The sequence below is a fragment of the Pteropus alecto genome, unplaced genomic scaffold (assembly GCF_000325575.1).
Source record: "Pteropus alecto unplaced genomic scaffold, ASM32557v1 scaffold45, whole genome shotgun sequence".
NCBI lineage: Eukaryota > Metazoa > Chordata > Mammalia > Chiroptera > Pteropodidae > Pteropus > Pteropus alecto.
Window position 1 is genome coordinate 13,158,879 of NW_006442491.1, and position 18,742 is coordinate 13,177,620.

At 33.7% G+C, this 18,742-nt stretch overlaps 1 pseudogene; it reads right to left on the reverse strand.

Annotated features, from left to right (window-relative positions):
* Positions 1-6,968: 6,968 nt before the first annotated feature.
* Positions 6,969-7,083, reverse strand: LOC112471246 (annotated as a pseudogene).
* Between the last annotated feature and the right edge of the window lie 11,659 nt (positions 7,084-18,742).

Consider the following 18,742-nt stretch of genomic DNA (forward strand, 5'->3'; position numbering starts at 1 on the left):
AATAATAGTTTACCAGTCTATAGGATCAATGTCTACCAAGTTAACTTGTAACCTAGGCCCTTATCAAGTGCAAACAGCACATCAGACAGGGTTCATTTGCCTTTACTACAGTGAAAGTTATCAAATTCCTGTGATCAAAATCCACTGGTCACCTGTTTTTATAAATAAGATGTTTTTAAAGAAATAAAGTTTCTTTGGAAAAAATCTGTGCATTCATTTTAAGTGTTTTCTGTGGCTGTTTTATGCTTCCACAGCCTTATGTGGCCCCCAAAGCCTAAAATATGTTCTGTCTGACCCTTTAAAGGAAAAGTTTGCTGACTCCTGACCTAGAGAATGATAGAACTCTTGGTTGGGCTGTTAGACAATGAACATGAACATGCAGCTATCCTTTTGGTTATTTCATATTTTTGATAATTTCCCTCAACAAGAGGAGGGAATGAAAATCTTGATAATGGAAATCTTGTCGTGTGAGGATGGAGAACAGCAGAGACTACCTTGTATGCTGATTGGGAAGATCAGGGTTATCTCATGCCTTCTCGTCACAATCCAGTTTCCAGTACACCACTTTTTTAAAGTATATCTTCAGTGGAGGGTAGGGGTGGGGATGGGGAGAGAGGGAGTGGGAGAGAGAAAGGGAAGAGAGGGAAAGTGAGCTGTTTTCTGTATTTCTGCCTTGGGCACCTGGCCTGGGAGTATCTAATGCTGAAAGCTAAGAGCATGGATATTATTTCCTTGCCTCAGACCTAGCAGCTCAGGATAGCCACAGAAAACAGGTTGGCTAAGGTGCCACTCTGGGAGCCTGGAGACCTGTATTCAGACAGAAGATCATTGTTTTCAGGTTTGTACTTAATTTGGGTCCAGTGTGACCAGTGTTTTCAGCTCCTCAAACACACATCACCTCCCTTCTCAGAAACAGCTGTGGAGATGAACCACAGGTTCTGCCCACAGAAACACCGAATTCAGGCTCAAAGTCTATTTGCTTGGGAGGCAAAAAGCATGCCCAGTTCTGTAAAAGAGACTGAGACCAGATGAACACCTGCTTTTCCTAAATTCGCATTGCACTTCAAATAATACATTTTTCCCCCCTAAAAGAAACAAGGAAACTTCTCATCAATAAAATTACAAATGCCATTTTTCTGGGGCAGGACATTAGCCTTCCTAGAATTTATTGCATCAAAAATCACTGAGCACATGATCCTCTTTCTCCCCCAGGTGAATCTGATGCTTCAAGCACCTGTTATTATCACTAGTGGTACCATTGTTGTCACTAGTCATTGTATATTTCATTGTATGTTCTTACAAGCATATTTAAAAATAATGCTGAAGAGGTTGAAACACCTTAAATGTCCATGAGGGATGAATGGATAAAGAAAGTGTGGTATATACATACAATGGAATAGTATTCAACCTTAAAAAAGGAGATCCTTTCATATACTACAACATGGATGAAACTTGAAGACCTTATGCTAAGTGAAATAAATCAGTCACAGAAAGACAAATACAGTGTGATTCCACCAAATGAGGTATCCGAAGTAGTCAAACTCATAGAAGGAAAAAGTAGAATGATGGTTACTGGGGGCAGGGGGAAAAGGGAAGATGCTGTTCAATGGGTATAGAGTTTCAATCTGCAAGATGAAAAAGTTCAAGAGATATACCAGACAACAGTGTGCACATAATTAACAATACTGTACTTTAAACTTAAAATGTTGAGAGGGTTGATTTCATGCCATATGTTTTTTTTACCATACACAAAATACAGGCCTATTTATGTAAACATGTATTCATTTCCTTTTAAATTCATCATTAAAATATATTATTGTATAATCAAAGAAACATAGATAAGTCTCTGTCTCTAAGGTGTGAGGGTCATGCACCATTGTTTGGTTACATGAAGACACCCTAAGGCTTCAAATATTAACCCTAAACAGAGACTACTGGAAACCTTCGTAGTAATAGTGGCATTTAGGTTCTCATATTTGAGTTTGTACCAGGTGTATAATTGTTGAGTGAGGCAGGAAAATTGGCCATTTGGTACTGATCTTGCTACTTCAATGGGAGATTTCAAAAAGATTGCTTAGATAGCTAGAACATAATCATACTAAAGAATACACTCAAGTAAACTCAAGTGGGCAGAAGTATAGTGGAAAGGATATGACCATTTTTAGAAGACCCAGTTCTTTGTAAGGTATAACTCCAGTTATCTTCATGGTACTAATGCTAGACTCTTGTTAGGAAGACCATGAAAGTTGTCACTGAATTGTCAGATAAAGCCATTGAAAATATTCAGATTTTAACAAGATATAATTTAGGACTGTTATTGTTGTACAGTCCTAAAATATGATAATAGGAATGTTGGACTCCACCAAGTTTAAAGTCTTTTATACTCAGGCAGAAGACATTTATGTTTTCAGAGCCAAAGAAATGGCAAAAATCTAAACCAGAGGTCAACCACTCATTTTGAAGTTACAGACTTCATATGTTATGAATCTAGTGATGTCTTGGACTAAGACCACTTCCTCTTATAATTGTGAGTTAATTAACCAGCAACTATAAATAGAGGTTAGAGCACCCATTCATGTCTATAATAAAATCCAGTCAAACCCTTGACCAAAACGCTTATCTTTAGTATCCTCAAGAACATTGGTGATGCAACCGCCAAAATTATATGGCATGATATAATATTTTATATAGTCCCATATATGATGCTTGGCCTAAATCTTTAATGAAAGAGAACTTCAACTAACTGGGATGAGGATTCTTTCCCTCACTAATTACATTCTTGTGATTTCAATAATGTTTAGAGCGTAAGTAAATGTAAAGTGTAAAATGTTTTTAAAGTATAAAATGTTAGAAAAGTCAATACCATGCTATTAATATCTCATTACAAAATCAGTTCTAGTTTAGTATTTTATTATTTTGTAATATTTAAGAATATTTAGCCTAGTAAATGCAGATTAAGTCAAATTTAAAACTTTATACTTGAACAATCATTTAATTTTTTAAAGTTTATGTATAGAACTCGATCATTTAAGAGTATAGATCTTAGCAATTTTAATTTTAACTTAGATCTATATGAATTAAAGAGGTTAGATGCTTAAATAGTTGAAAATATTTAAAATATTTAAATTGAAAATCTGAATATTTAAATGCAGTTGAAATGTTTAAGATGTTTTAATGAATTTGTTTATGGTGACAACATTATTCAAAGGTCCCTTAAAAGCAATTGCTACCCTTGCTAGGATTTTTCAAGTTAAATACAAAATTAATTATAGACAAACTAGATTTTTGAAGTTTAACATTACCAAATTCAACATTACTTGGTTACACACAAAATAAACCTCTAAATCATCTTTTCTGCATACAAAAATTATGCTCAAGAACTCCCAAAACTTCATGTATACCGTAGCTTATTTTGGAGATAATGAAATGGAATCAAAGAGAAGTGAAGTGTTTTATTAAAGAACAAAAAGCTAGAAAGACATTGTTTTATTAGACACATATAGACACATTGAATATAGGTGATGCAGTTTGTCTGTTTCAAGTTGTATTTTTTTGTTACTCATTTTGCTATCTCAGTTCTTCGGAATTTACATGATGTCTTCCTTATTTTACTATGAATTCATTGTTATAGTTTCTAAGGACATTTATTTGTTGATATACAGATTGAATCTACGCCTTTCTTAAGTGAAAGGCTAGCTTAACTCATTTTTACTGAAATATGTAAAACTATCAGAATTTGAAATGTAAGAAGAATCTGAATAGAGATTCTACACTACAGGATTCTAAAAGGAGAGAGTTAAAAATGTTATTTAAATATAACAATTAGTTATTGGCAGCCCCTGACTTATTAATAGTCATATTCAAATCTATCCTGTTTGTAAGCAAGTCTGCCACACAGTAATAAATTTACAATAGGCCAATGTCCAACCTAAGCCCTTTATTGACTGGAGACCTCGTTAGATTTTTCTTTAGAGGTCAGCATTCAGTAAAGGTGGTTATATATTTGAAAACCCTCTTACTAACCCAGCAGTTGGATGGTGAGTTGAAAAACAGTTGCAAGAGAGACTAATATAGACACAGGATACATACATAGTTGGAATCATAAAGCCTTTCCACATTGGCTTCTTTCATTTGGTAATGTGCAAGAAAGTTTCTTCTATGACTTTTGATGGCTTGATAGCTCATTTCCTTTTAGTGCTGAATAATATTCCATTTTCTGGTTATACCACAGTTTATTTATTCATTCATCTACTAAAGGCCATCTTGGTTGTTCCAACTTTTGGCAATTATGAGTAAAGCTACTATAAACTTCCATGTTCAAGTTTTTGAGTAGACATAAGTTTTCCACTCCTTTGGGCAAATACCAAGGAGCACAATTGCTGGATAGTATCATAAGAGTATGTTCAGTTTTCTAAGAAACTGCCAAACTGTCTTCCAAAGTGGCTGTGCCAGTCTGCATTCTCACCAGCAATGAATAAGAGTTCCCATGACTCCAAAACCTCTCCAGCATTGGTGGTTTAAGTGTTTTGGATTTTGGCCATTCTAATAGCTTTTGCCCATTTCAAAAATAAAGTTGTTTTATTATTGCTGAGTTTTAAAAGTTTTTTGTACATTTTGGATAAGAGGTCTTTATCAGATACTTCTTTTGCAAATATTTTCTCTCAGTCTGTGGTTTGTCTTGTCACTCTCTTGATACTATCTTTAGCAAAGTAGAAAATTTTGAAGTTTAATTAAGTCCAGCTTATCAATTCTTTCTTTCATGAATCATGCATTTTGTAAAAATGCATTGCTCTACCCAAGGTTCCTCCTATCTTATTTCCTACGAGTTTTGTAGTTTTGCATTTTAAATTTAAGTCTGTGATTCATTTTGAGTTTATTTGTATGAAGGGTGTAAAATCTGTTTTGATTCTTTTTTCTTTTAATTTTTATATGTGGATGTCCAGTTGTTCTAGAACCATTTGTTGAAAGGACTGTCTGCTCCACTGTATTCTTAGTTCCTTTGTCAAAGAATAGTTGACTGTGTTTGTGTGGGTCTATTTCTGGACTCTCTCTTCGATTTCATTGATTTACTTGTTTATTCTTTCACCAGCATCACATTGTCTTGATTACTGTAGATTTATTGAAAATCTTGAAGTCTGATAGTATCTGCTTCCAATTTTGTTCTTCTCCATCAATATTGTGTTGGCTATGCTGGATCTTTTGCTCTCAATATAAACTTTAGAGTCAATTTGTCAATAACCACCACATTAAATTGCTGGGATTTTATTGGGATTGCATTAAAGCTTAGATCAAACTGAGAAGAACTGACATCTTGAAAATATTGAATCTTCTTACTGATGAATACTGAATATCTCTCTGCTTATTTAGTTCTTTGATTTCATTCATCAGTTTTGTAGTTTTCCTTATGTAGATCTTATGTACATATTTTGTTAAATTTATACCTAAATATTTCATTTTTTGGGGGGTGCCGACATAAATAGTATTGTGTTTTTAATTTCAAATTTCACTTTTTCATTTCTGGTATTTAGGAAATTAATGACTTTTGTATATTAATTTTGTATCTTTAAATCTTGTTGTAATTCCAAGAGTTTTTTGTCATTTTTTTTTTCAGATTTTCTGTATGGACAATTATGTCATCTGTAAACAAGTTTTGTTTATTCCTTCCCAATCTGTATGCATTTTATTTCTTGTTTTTGCTGTGTTGCATTAGCTAGAACTTCCAGTATGATGCTGAAAAGGAGTGGAGAGTGGGGGCATCCTTTTTTGCACTTAATTTTAATGGGAAAGCTTTTAGTTTCTCATTGTTAAATAAGATATTAGCTGTAGGTTTTTATAGATACTCTTCATCAAGTTTAGAAGTTCCGCTCTATTTCTAGTTTATGGAGACTTTTTTTTTTTTTTTAATCATGACCAAGCATTGCATTTTGTTAGATGCTTTTTCTGCATCTATTAATATGATCATATTATTTTTCTTTTTCAGTCTATTGATTTGATGGATTACATTAATCAATTTTTGAATGTTGGATCTGCCTTCTATATCCATGATAAATTATCCTTGGTCATGGTGTATAATTCTTTTTTATACATTGTTGGACTTGATTTGCTAATATTTTGTTGAGAATTTTTGTATCTTTATTCATGAACGATATTAGCCTGTGGATTTTTTCTTGTAATCTCTTTGCTTGTTTTTGGTGTTAGAATATACTGATCTCATAGAATGAGTTAGGAAGTATTCCTTCTGCTTTTACCCTCTGAAAGCTATTATAGAGAATTAATATAATTTCTTCCTTAAATGTTTGTTAGAATTCACAGAACCCATCCGGGCCTTGTGCTTTGTGGTTTGAAAGGTTTTAAATTATTGATTTGATTTCTTTAGTAGATATAAGGCTGTCCATATTGTCTGTTTCTTGTGTGAGTTTTGGAGATTGTATCTTTCATGAAATTGGTTTATTCCATTTATTTAAAAGTGTGTTGTTTAATCTGCATGTATTTTTGGATTTTCTAGTTATCTTTCTTATTGAATTCTAGTTTAATTTCATTGTGGTCTGAGAGTGGACATTGTATGATGTGTGTTTTATGGCCAGAACGTGATCTGCCTTGGCGAATGTTCTATGTGAGCTTGAAAAAAATATATGTTCTGCTGTTGTTGGATGAAGTTGTCTATAGGTATCAATTATATCCAGGTGATTGAAGGTATTGTTGAGTTCAACTGTGTCTTTTCTGACTTTTTGCCTGTTCATTTCTGACAGACAGGTATTGAAGTTTCCAACTATGTTAGTGGATTCATCTATATCTCTTTGCAGCTCTGTTAATTTTTGCCTCACATGGTTTAATGCTTTGTTGTTAGGTGCGTACATGTTAATTTTTATTTTTATTTTATTTTTTTTAGTAAGGCAACCTTTGGTTGACCTCAGAGATTGTAAAGACCTTGTCAGCTTACAATCCCTTATTTTTATTTTTATTTTTCACACCTACCGCACCTGGTCTTCCTAGGTGGTCTCCCATCCAAGTACTAACCAGGCTCAACCCTGCTTAACTTCCGAGATCAGGATCAGGCTTGTTCAGGGTGGTATGGCCTTAGACAGGTGCATACATGTTAAGTCTTGTTATGTCTTCTTGGAGAATTGACTCCTTTATCATTAAGTAATGCCCTTTTTTATCACTGATAACTTCCCTTGCTCTGAAGTAGACTCTGTTTGAAATCAATATTTTAAATTAATGCCTTCTTTTGATTGGTGTTAGTATGGTATATTTTTCTCTACTCATTTACTTTTAATCTATATGTGTCTTCATATTTAAAGTGAATTTCTTGTAGACAACATATAGTTGGGTCTGTTTTTTAGTCTCTTCTGACAACCTCTGTCTTTTAATTGGTACACTTAGACCACGGACATTCAAATGATTATTGATATAGTTGGATTACTATCTATTATATTCATTACTGTTTTCTATTTGTTCTTCCTAATTCATTGTTCCTATTTTTGTCTTCTACTCTTTTTATCTTTCATTGTTTCAATGAACATTTTATACATTTATATTTTCTCTACTTTCTTAGCATATCACTTATATTCCTTTTTTGACCTATTTTAGTGGTTGCTCCAGAGTTTGCAGTATACATTTAAAACTATCCAAGTCAACTTTCAGGTAACACTATACCACTACATGAGTAGTGAGAATTGTTTATAATAACAAAACAATCCTAATTCCTCTCTTCCATATCTGTATCACTGCTGCCAATCATTTTACTTATATAAAAGCATATATAAGCATATCTATATCTGTGAATGGTATATACTTAAACTTACATAATTGAATGCATTGTTGGTATTATTATTTTGAACAATTATCTGTTACATCAATTAAGAATAATAAAGAGTTTTTATTTTATCTTCACTTAATCTTTGATGCTCTTCCTTTTTTTCTGTATATCTGAATTTCTGTCCTATATTATTTTACTATATAAAGAACTTCGTTTCACATTTCTTGCAAGGTTGGTATATTTGGCAACAAATTCTATCAATTTCTGTTTCTCTGAGAATGTCTTTATTTTTCCTTCACTTTTGAAAGATAATTTCTCAAGGCACAGAATTTTAGGTTGTTTTTTTCTTAATCTCTCTCAATACTTTTAAATATTTCACTCCGTAATTTTCTTTGCTTACATGATTTCTGAGAAGTTGGATATATTTCTTATCTTTGTTCTCTTATAGGTCAGGTGTTTTTTTTTCCCTTGATTCTTTCAAGATTTCTTCTTTATCTTTGATTTTCTGTTTGAAAATTGTATTCCTATGTATAGTTTTTGTTTTGGTATTTATTCTACTTGGTGTCATCTGAGCCTCCTAGATCTGTGGTTTGGTATCTGACATTAATTTGAAGAAATTCTCAGTCACTATTGTTTCAAATGTGTCTTCTGTTCCTCACTCTCCCTTTCTTTTTTTTTTCCTTCTGGTATTCCCATTCTGCATATGTTATGCCTTTTGTCAATGTCCCACAGTTTTTGGATAGTCTGTCCTGTTTTTTCAATCTTTGTTCTGTTTGCTTTGAGTTTTCGAGGATTTTATTAATATATCCTCTACCCCAGAGATTGTTTTCTCAGCCGTGTCTAGTCTACCAATGAGCCCATCAAAACCATTCTTCATTTCTGTTAGTGTGTTTTATCTCTAATATTTCTTCTTGGTTCTTAGGATTTCCATCTCTCTGCTTCCATTGCCCATCTGTGGTTGCATGCTGTCTGCTTTATCCATTAGAGCCCTTAATATATTAATCATAGTTGTTTTAAATTCCTGGTCTGATAATTCCAACATACCTGCCATGTTTGGTTCTGATGCTTACTCTGTCTCTTCAAAATGTGTTTTTTGCCTTTTGGTATGCTTTGTACTTTTTTCTTGATAAGCCACACATGATGTACAGGATAAAAGGGACTCCTGTAAATTGTATTTTAGTAATGTGGTGGTGAGCTACAGGGGAGGAGAGGCATTCTATAATTCTATGATTAGATCTGTCTTTTTGTGAGCCTCTGGACTGTGTAGGCTTGACAAGTGGTGTTTTTCATTTTTTTTCTGCCCCTTACATGGGATGCATTGGCTAAAGTGAGTTGGATTTGGCTATTTCACTTCCTCCAGGTTAGTTAGGCTCTGACAATACCCTAGCAAGTTAGGCTTAGGTTAGTTAGCTAGTTTCCCCTGAAGACATTCTTTCTTAGGAAGAACAAAATGCTCTGGTGTATTTATTTCAAAATGGTTCCTTTTCTCCTCCCTCTGGTAGATGCAGGAGATTTTCACTGGTATTTATTGTGGGAACCTGGTAAGGCTCTGGAGGTAAATTTAAAAATATTCTGCCCCCCTCCAACACACACTCTATCCCCCTAAGGCTGGGTCTCTGTGGGGTTTTTAACTCTCATAATTGTCTACACCGAGGTTTTAGCAACTTGTCTAGTGTAAAATAGGTTTTCCTATTTTACACTAGGTGGATCCTGAGGTGGTTTTTGCTTGTGAGTCTGTTCTCTGGCATGCTGTGATTCGTTGTATTCCCCTGACTCTCCAGTTTTGGGGGCAGAAGTTTGCCCTATGACCTCCCCCCTGTTAAGGATCCAAGAAGTTTTTGATTTTTCAGTTTGTTCAGCTTTCTACTTCTGTTAGGATAGAGTGGCAACTTTGAAGTTTCTTACATGTGGAACTGGAAACTGGAAGTGTCATCAGTGTATTTTTAAAAAAATTTATTTTGAAATAATTTTAGACCTGCAGGAAGTTGCACAAATATTAGAGTGTGTACCATTCAGCCAGTTTCCCTAAATAGTGACATTTCACCAGTGAATTCTTGACAAAGAGTTAAGGAAAAAAACAAAAACAAAAACAAATCTTACATAAACTTCCAGAGAATAGAAAAGAGGGATCACATCCCAGCTTTCTTCAGAGCAGCATCCTCTCGAATATCTGATAAGGAAAATAAATGCATATAGGGAAAACTACAGGCCAATCTGTCTGATTCAAAATATCCTAAACAAAACATTTTTTAAAATCCAGTGTTTTATGGAAACAAAACATATCATGACCAAATTGGTTTCATATCAATTAAACAAGGGTGGTTTAAGATTTTAAAATCAATGAAATCAGATGAAAGGGAAAATCATATGATCTTCTGATGAGAAAACATATATAATTAAATTTAACTTTATATTTAAAAGAAACTCTTAGTAAGCTAGGAATGAATGGGAACTTTCTTAATCTGATAAATGTATCTCTAAAAACCCAATAGCAAACATGCTGTGATGAGATGTTGAAAGCCTTCCCTGTGAGCTCAGGAACAGTGGAAAATCTTATATTTTATAATCTAATAGTGCTACCTCAAGAAGAAATGTCTATTTTAGGGCAGTTGGGCACTTTCCCCTTATGGAAGATCCAAAAAATCAATGGGCAGTATTCAAAAGTAGGCCTGCCAACAGGAGTTTCCTATGAAGAAATTCATTGTCTTTTAAAGGAAAGGGTTTGACCAAAAAACGCAATGACCTAATCCAACTATTTTAAATGGCTTAATTGTATGTTTTGTTCTATTTGGATTGGATGGTAACTATGAAATTAAAGATGATGCATTTTGTTAATGTTGAAATCTGGCTGGACTATGATTAATGAGATGCCTCATATTCTAGTCACATTGATTGCCTTAATCATTGTCCATTTCTTTTTTTCGTACATTAATTACAGCATAAATTTGTGTATTCTGTAGACTGCCATTTTCTTCACAAGGGAATAAACTTAGATTAATTGTTAAGAAAATTGACTTCAGGGACCTCTCTCATACTTACCATCCATCTTCATGAATTTGTATTATTGAGCAAAAGTGATTAAAATGCCTAATTTTCTATTTTATATTAAGGTAAAACCTAGAAAAGCTTTGCATACCCAAGGGCAATAGTGAATTTTCCCACATTTTATGGCTTTTCTAGTTCCCCCTAGTCTATTTAATTTTATTATAATAATATAATTTTGATATTAGAGACTTTAGAGGTCAACACCAACTTTTTCCCCAATGCTTTGGAAATAGACTTTGTGTGAATGAAATGTACTATTTTAGAAGGTCACTGTTCCACTGCTGAATAGCTAATTGTTGGGAAATTCTTCCTTTTATTTCTCACAAGAGTGAAATATATTCTTCGTGGGTAAAGTTCCATGTCTAATTCATTGATTATTCAGACTTCTCTTTTTTTTATCATATGTCACATTCTCACCATCTTCAGAAAGCTATTTTGATTCTTCATGTTTTATTTCATTTCTTTTTTACCGATTTCATTTATTCTCATAATCCTCATTTCTAATAAGATAATGGTATTTCAGACAGGTAGACATAATCAAAAACCCTCTTGGATATTAAGACATATGGTACACACACTGAAGAACATTGCTGCATTAGGGTCTTTTGAAACATCTTTTCTGGGTACTGACCATGGACCCCAGACTTCCATATTTCTCTCCTAAAATTTTTCATACATAAAATGGTATGAAAAATAATCTTTCCTCTCATAACCTAACATAATAACATATCGATGTAATAACATGTTATTGACAGAAATTTCACTTCCATGAAGGCAGAGACAATTGTCTTTCTCTTTATATTATATTTATGGAACCTAGTGCCAAGTCTGACATATAGCTAGAACTCAATCCATTTTCATGGAACAGATAATGGTTTTCAACATTTGCCCCCTTGTCCCACTAGGGACATTTGGCTATGTGTGGAGATATTTTTAGTTGTAACAACTATTGAGCAAGATTTCTACTGTCAAATAATGGTTAGAGACCAGTGGCATACAGAAGATAGCTGTGCATGATCATCTGGTCCAAAATGTCAAAAACGCTAAGGTCGAGGAAACTTTTCCTGGATAATCTTTAAATATCTTTGTTTAAACTCAGTAGATCTGACTGCTACATATAACTATATTGCTTTATTTTTTTCCTTTCCCCACTCACTTTATTATTATTATTATTATTATTATTATTATTATTATTTATTATTATTATTATAACACCTATAGCATGTGATATTCTTAGGTGGTCTCCCATCCAGTTACTAACCAGGCCCGACCCTGCTTAGCTTCTGAGATCAGATGAGATCGGGCACATTCAGGGTGGCATGGTCGTAGCCACTCACATTTTTAATTGCTTAATACTCTAAGCAAAATCGGAATGGTTTTAGATGAGTTAATAGTTTTTCATTAAAAATACAAGTAAAAGTAATCTGAATTCATAGCTGAACTCAAAGTTGTAGACAGTGTTGGAGCAGATATGATGAATTTCTGTTATCTTTTGCTCCCTTTCTGAAATAGATCTTCATAACGAAGAGGTTGCCTATTGGCCATGTTTCATTTGTATCAGTCAGATTTCTCATGGCAAACAACAGAACTCACTCTGACTGGTTTAAACAATAAAAGGATTTATTAAAGAATATTTGATAGCTTAGAGAATATCTAACAGGGCCAGATAGTCAGAGCTAGAAGCTCTATGTCCAGGAAAAATGTACAAAATCTGTGGGAGTCGCTGAAGCAAAGAACCCACTGCTGAAACCCAACGACCAGCAACTCACACTGATAATGCTGGAGAATGATGCTAGAAGCTTCCCCAAGAGAACTGACTTGTCCATCCTTGACATTTTTCCTAAAAAATGGATTCTTTCTGGTGCTTCCTTTCTTGCATTGCTCTCTTATAAATTGAAGTCTCACAGAGATGCATTTATTTAGTGAAGCCTGGTTCGACTTGTGACATAGGTGCAAAAGCAGCTGGGAAAGCAAATTCTTTCCCACGATGTCAAGATTGTTTAAATGATGCTGAGCAGTTATAGATATGTGAAATATTCAGTTTACCATTGCTCTGCCAAACTATCAATATCAGTGTCTTTGCTGAGCACTAGACAATATCTAATTGGTTCAAAATCAGTGGAGGCTTGTGCTACAAAGTCACTAGGTGCAGTAAAATAATGTCCTGGTCTTAGTACTCATAGCCATTTAAAAAATCAATCAACTCATTTAGCGAGTTTCTAATACAGTAGAAGAAGTAAAAAAGCACATTAGTGATGATAAATGCAAATGTATTTCCTTGTTATCTGACAAAATTATCTGGGACTTAAAAAATCTCTTATGTTGATTTTTGAGAATATCACCTAAATCAAAACAAAACAAAACAAAAATTGAAAAGAAAGAATTGACAGAAGAAAATTATAGGAAAAAAATTAAGCTTATCAACACTAATAGAACAATGTAGAATTCAAGATTATTTGTCCTTAATTAGGAGATTCAAACTATATTTAAAACACAAACAACTAAAGAGGCAATAAAAAAGCAGAAAGGGTGAAAGTAAAAGAAAAGGATAGAGCATAGACCAGGATGTATTATATTAAAATCAGAAAAACTAAGTACTTATTGAGACAAAAACTTTGCATAAACTACAAAGGGAAATTTCATAGTTAGAAAATTTTCCATCATGAGAAAATTCTGAATTGTTTTCATCTGATAACCTAGCCTTAGAATTAAAGGGAAAAGTAGACATATTCACAATAATAGTCGATATTTCAACACTTCTCTTTCAGTATCTGATAAGATAGTCATATAAAAAAATCAACAAGCATGAAGAAAATTTGAAAACCATGATCAGCAAACTTGACCTAGTGGAATGTCTAATATATGGGATGCTTCTGTAGTATTACTTGCAAATTTATTTATAACTTCAAAAGAGAATTTTGGGGAAAAAAAATCAATGAACTTAGAATCCATCTTAAAAATCAGCAAAATATGTCAGAAGGGAATAATAAAAGAGCAGAATTTAATGGGTTAAGAAACAAACATACAATAAAGAAAATAAATCCAAAGTTAACACTTCAGATAGACCAATATGATTAATAGACCTGTTGCAAGGTTAATCAAGAAAAAAGAGAAAAGACACAACTAACAACTGTCAAGAATAAAGGGAGAACTCAATATAGATTTTTTGGATAATGAAATAAGAAGCGAATAGTACATATATTTCAATATCATATAAAAAGAACAAATTTCTGAGAAAAAAATTATACAAAAATAAAAAAAACCTGATTTTAAAGCTATTAAAGATATTGCATATATTTTAAATTATATAGGTAATATATAAACTTGTTCACAAGAATACTCTAAGACCAATGGTTTCCCCAAATAATTTTATTAATAATTAAAACCAAATAACTAAAATAAAAAATGACACATTTACATTAACCAATTCAAAGAAAAGAATATTTCCCAAATCAGTGACTCAGTTTATTCTGTCAACATAATCTTGTGTAAAACTATCAGGTCACAAAAGAATACATAACAAATTATTACATTTTTATGAAGTTACACATACGAACACACGCACACGGCAACATTAAGACAATGTTAGAGATGCATAATTCTCAGGTGGCAACGTTGTAGAGAAAAGCAAGGAAATGATTCCCATCGGTGGCAAGATAGTGGCTACCTGGGGAGAGACAGTGATTGGTAGAGAGTATGAAGAGTCTTTTTAGGGAGCTGGCCATGTTTATTCAAATTATACAATTTTTGAGTTATACATCTTATTTTTATATACTTTTCTGAAAATATGTTGCATTTAACATATTAAAAGAAATTTAAATAACAGAAGAAAATATAATTTAGTGATTTTTATTATTTTTAAGTGAGAGGGAATACAAGTAGTAATAAATACAGGCCATAAACGGAACCACTGATGAATTAAACTGTATTAACAAACTAAATAAAATATAACAACAACAATAAATTACTTTACAAATGGAGGACTAAGCACAGTTAATGAATGGCTATAGAGATACGAAAATAGTTTCAATATATACAACAATCTATATCCTTTAATTGCAAGTTTTCAGGATGGAATACTGCTTTTTTTGGAGTAAGACCACAGCTCTCCCAGGCCACCTGCTTTCAGAATAGGTCAAGGGGAAGTCCATGAACTCCAGCTGCCCTTGGCAAGACTAACCCTTTTTAGCTCTGATCACTCATAGTATTTTCTCCATTTTCCATCTTGAGATCATCTAGAGTAATTGCACTAGGATTTTTGACTCTGTTTCTGTCACTCACCACAAGAAGTCTGGATTAGCCTCATAGCAGTTTAATGATAGCCATAAATTTATTGATACTCTGCTTATCAAGTACATTTCCCCCTTCCTTTTTATCTTGGCAGGTCCTGCCAATGACTAATAATGACTTCTTTGACCAATAATAGATGACAGAAGTGAAGCTATATATCAGTTTCCAGGCCTTGACATAAAGAGATTGGCAGCTTCCATTTGTTTCCTGAAACATTTGGTTCAGAGCCCTGAGCTACTGTGTAAGAATGCCATAACCATTTTTGCAAAGGCCACTTGAAGCATACTGGAGAAAGGGGCGTGTCCAGCCAAGCCCAGCCTTGCAGCCAGCTTCACCAAGGCACCAGGCATGTAAGTGAAGTTGTTCTGGACCATTGTGACCAAATAGACGGTTAGCTAAATACCATTACCCAAATTGACTGCCCTTGGAGCAGAAGAATCACCTAGCTAAGCTCTGTCCAAATCTCTAACCGTCATGATCATGAAATAGAATAATAAAATGGTTGTTTTAAACAACCAACTTTTGAGGTAGTTTGTTGCACGTTAATGGAGTATTAGTATATAGTACCCTCTAATCCCTACATGTTTCTTTCCAGTTCACAGTAGCAAAATGTTCAAGCTCTAATCATCTTTTAACCACTACTAGGACTTAAAATTCATCAACATTGTCATTTTAAGTCTCACTCCCCTCTGTACTAGATAAATTTCATGGCTGAGCAGAACATGTTTGTATATACCTTCAACTCCTGAGCTCTCGTGCTTTGTGATCCAAAACTCCAGTTTGTGCTAAATTCATTCCTCTCCATTCTACACATGTGCACCTATGCACATGAATACTGGGGTAAAAAACCCTCCCAATCTAAAATGCTAGGTACTTTAAATTCATGCCCACTAACATCACATGGGTCTTTAATTTGTTTAGCAGTCATTCTATATTTTCTCAGATTGGTTATTCTTGCACTCACCCAGGTCTCCATGTATCATTTTTCCTTTATTCTCAAGCTCTAGACTCACTTTCAGCTGACAAGCTTTGCTTCCTATTTCCCTGGAAAAAAAAAAAAAAAAAGTAGAAGCAATCAGAGGAAAAATTGCAGAATTTCCCACCTCTACAAATACCCATCTATCAACATCCATACCTTTTTACCCTTCTATTTCTAATACTTTTCTGTCTGCATATCCAAAGCAAATATTTCTGCTTATTTTTATATAGATTATATCTTTCAACCTCTAAAGGAAAAACTCTAGCTTTTATTCCACTTCTCTTCTGTATCATCAGTTTTTCTCTTTCTACTGGATGCTTTCCATTAAAAAAAAAAAAAAAACAACAAAAAAACATATGCTCTAATTTCTCCCATTAAAAAGATCTTCTATTGAGTTCACACACGCTCCAGCTGCTGTAACATAACTCTGCTCCACATTATGGCAAAATCTCTGGAAATGATTGTCTGCCCACTGTCTCAATTCTCCCTTTCCATCTTAAATTTCTTCCAGTCAGGGCTTTGCTCTTACCACTCCACTGAAATTCCTCTTGTCAAGGTCACTATGACTTCCAGTCTTACAAAATTCAACTGTTGATTCTCAGTCCCCAACTGATGTAACCTATAATGCAGTTTGCATTCTCTTCTAAAGTTGACTCTCAAGTCATTGCTTTCTTCTGGATTTTCTCTTTCCTGGCTGCTCCTTCTCTATTGCCTTTGCTTATTCTTCCTTATCACCTTTAACTTTTAACATTGGATAGCTCCAAGTCTCAGTCTTCAAGATCTTTTCTTTACCAATACCCACTCTTTTGGCAGTCTCATCCAGTCTCATGGCCTGAGCGCCATGTTAGTTGACTCTGACATATAAATCTCCAGCTTGGACGTCTCTCATGAACACTAGTCTTATATATCAGGGGTCCTCGATTCCCGGGCTGTAACCAGTACTGGTGGCCTGGTAGGAACTGGGCCACACAGCGGAAGGTGAGCAGTGGGCCACTGAGCAAAGTTTCATCTGTATTTGCAGCCACTCCCCAGCTCTAGCATCACTGCCTTAGCTCCACCTCAAATCATCAGGCATTAAATTTTCATAAGAGCACTGGTCCCTGGTGCCAAAAAGATTAGAGATCACTGTTATATATTACTTCCCATACAACATTTCTATTTGGATATCTAATAAGCATCTTAAACTTAAGATAGCCAAAACTGAACTCATATTCTCCCTAAAATCTGTACCTCCCATAGTCTTTATCAGATCTAAGAGAATATAAACTACTTTCTGAATGCTCAGACCAAAACCCTTAGAGTAAACCTTTATTACTCTCTTTGCTCATACCCTGTGTCCAGTATGTATATCCATATCCAATTATATAGCCCTAATATACTTTATTTTAACATTTTCATTACTATCACCATAACCCAAAACACCATAATCTCTTGCCTGAATTTTATAATAAATTCTTAATTGGTTTCCTTCTTCTGTCCTTGCCTTAGTAGTCTATGCTCAATATAGCGGATAGAGTGATCCTGCTAAAAAATAAGTCAGATCATTACAACATGAATAAATAGCAAATGAATAAATCAGAAAAAGAGTAACTATTAATACATAACAGCTTCTAAAAAATTACAGGGAAAGTTAACTAACATCAAACAATTGCAAAGAATTCGAATAGAAATTAAGAATGACCATTTAACATAGGAAAAGATGTACACTTAGGTAGGGTTATTAAAAAAAAAAAAATCCAGTCCTTTTCTATCTGATTGTCAAAAATGAAACTGGTAATATCCAAGACTAGTAGAAAATTTTATTAATCTTTTGGGAAAGTTTGGTTTAGTATATAATTTAGACTATACTCAACTCAGGGACTGTTTGAAGTAGGTACTGTTGTTATTGCCATTTGATAGATGAGAACATTCAGGTACAGAGAAATTAAGCAATTTGCCTTTAGTCATACAGAATATAAGTAGGAAACACCAGCGTTGAAACCAGCATTTTGCTCTAGAGTCCATATATTTCATTGCTTTTCATTTCTTCTGATTTCATACATGAAGATGCTGAGGTTTTGGTGTTAATGAAATTTGTTCAGAATTATAGAGGCAGAGATTTGAACTCAGGCTGCTAGATTCCAGAAACAATTTTCTTAATTGTTACATTATATGGTACTTTAATATTGGGAGAATTTTAACCCACTTTAGTTAAGTCATAATCACGTAATACAAAATAAACACAGGTGTGTTATCATTAGATTTACCTAAAAGTTACACATTAAATTCTATATGTAAATGTTTAGTTGATGCAATATATATGTGGCATTCAAATGTAAAAGTGGATCCCACCCAGCAGTGACAGTGCTCAATTCTGATTTGCCTTTAAGGAAACAAATAGGGAGCATTTGTAACCAGAAATTAACAAAATACGTGACTTCAGCTGGGCCAACAGCTGTTAAGTATTTCTTTTAGTTCCGGAAGATCTCCGTAAACCTCCTGTGGTAGTCACTGCCTACTCAACAATCATCTCCCTCATTCCCTTATACTCCCCAAATATGCGCCCACACCTTTCTGTTTTTATGAATGTAACCGTGATTTTTTTTTTTCAAATAATACAGTATTTCTCAAAGGGATTCTATTTGTATTTTTGGCAGAAAAAGTCTTATATGTTTTTTATGATTGCAAAT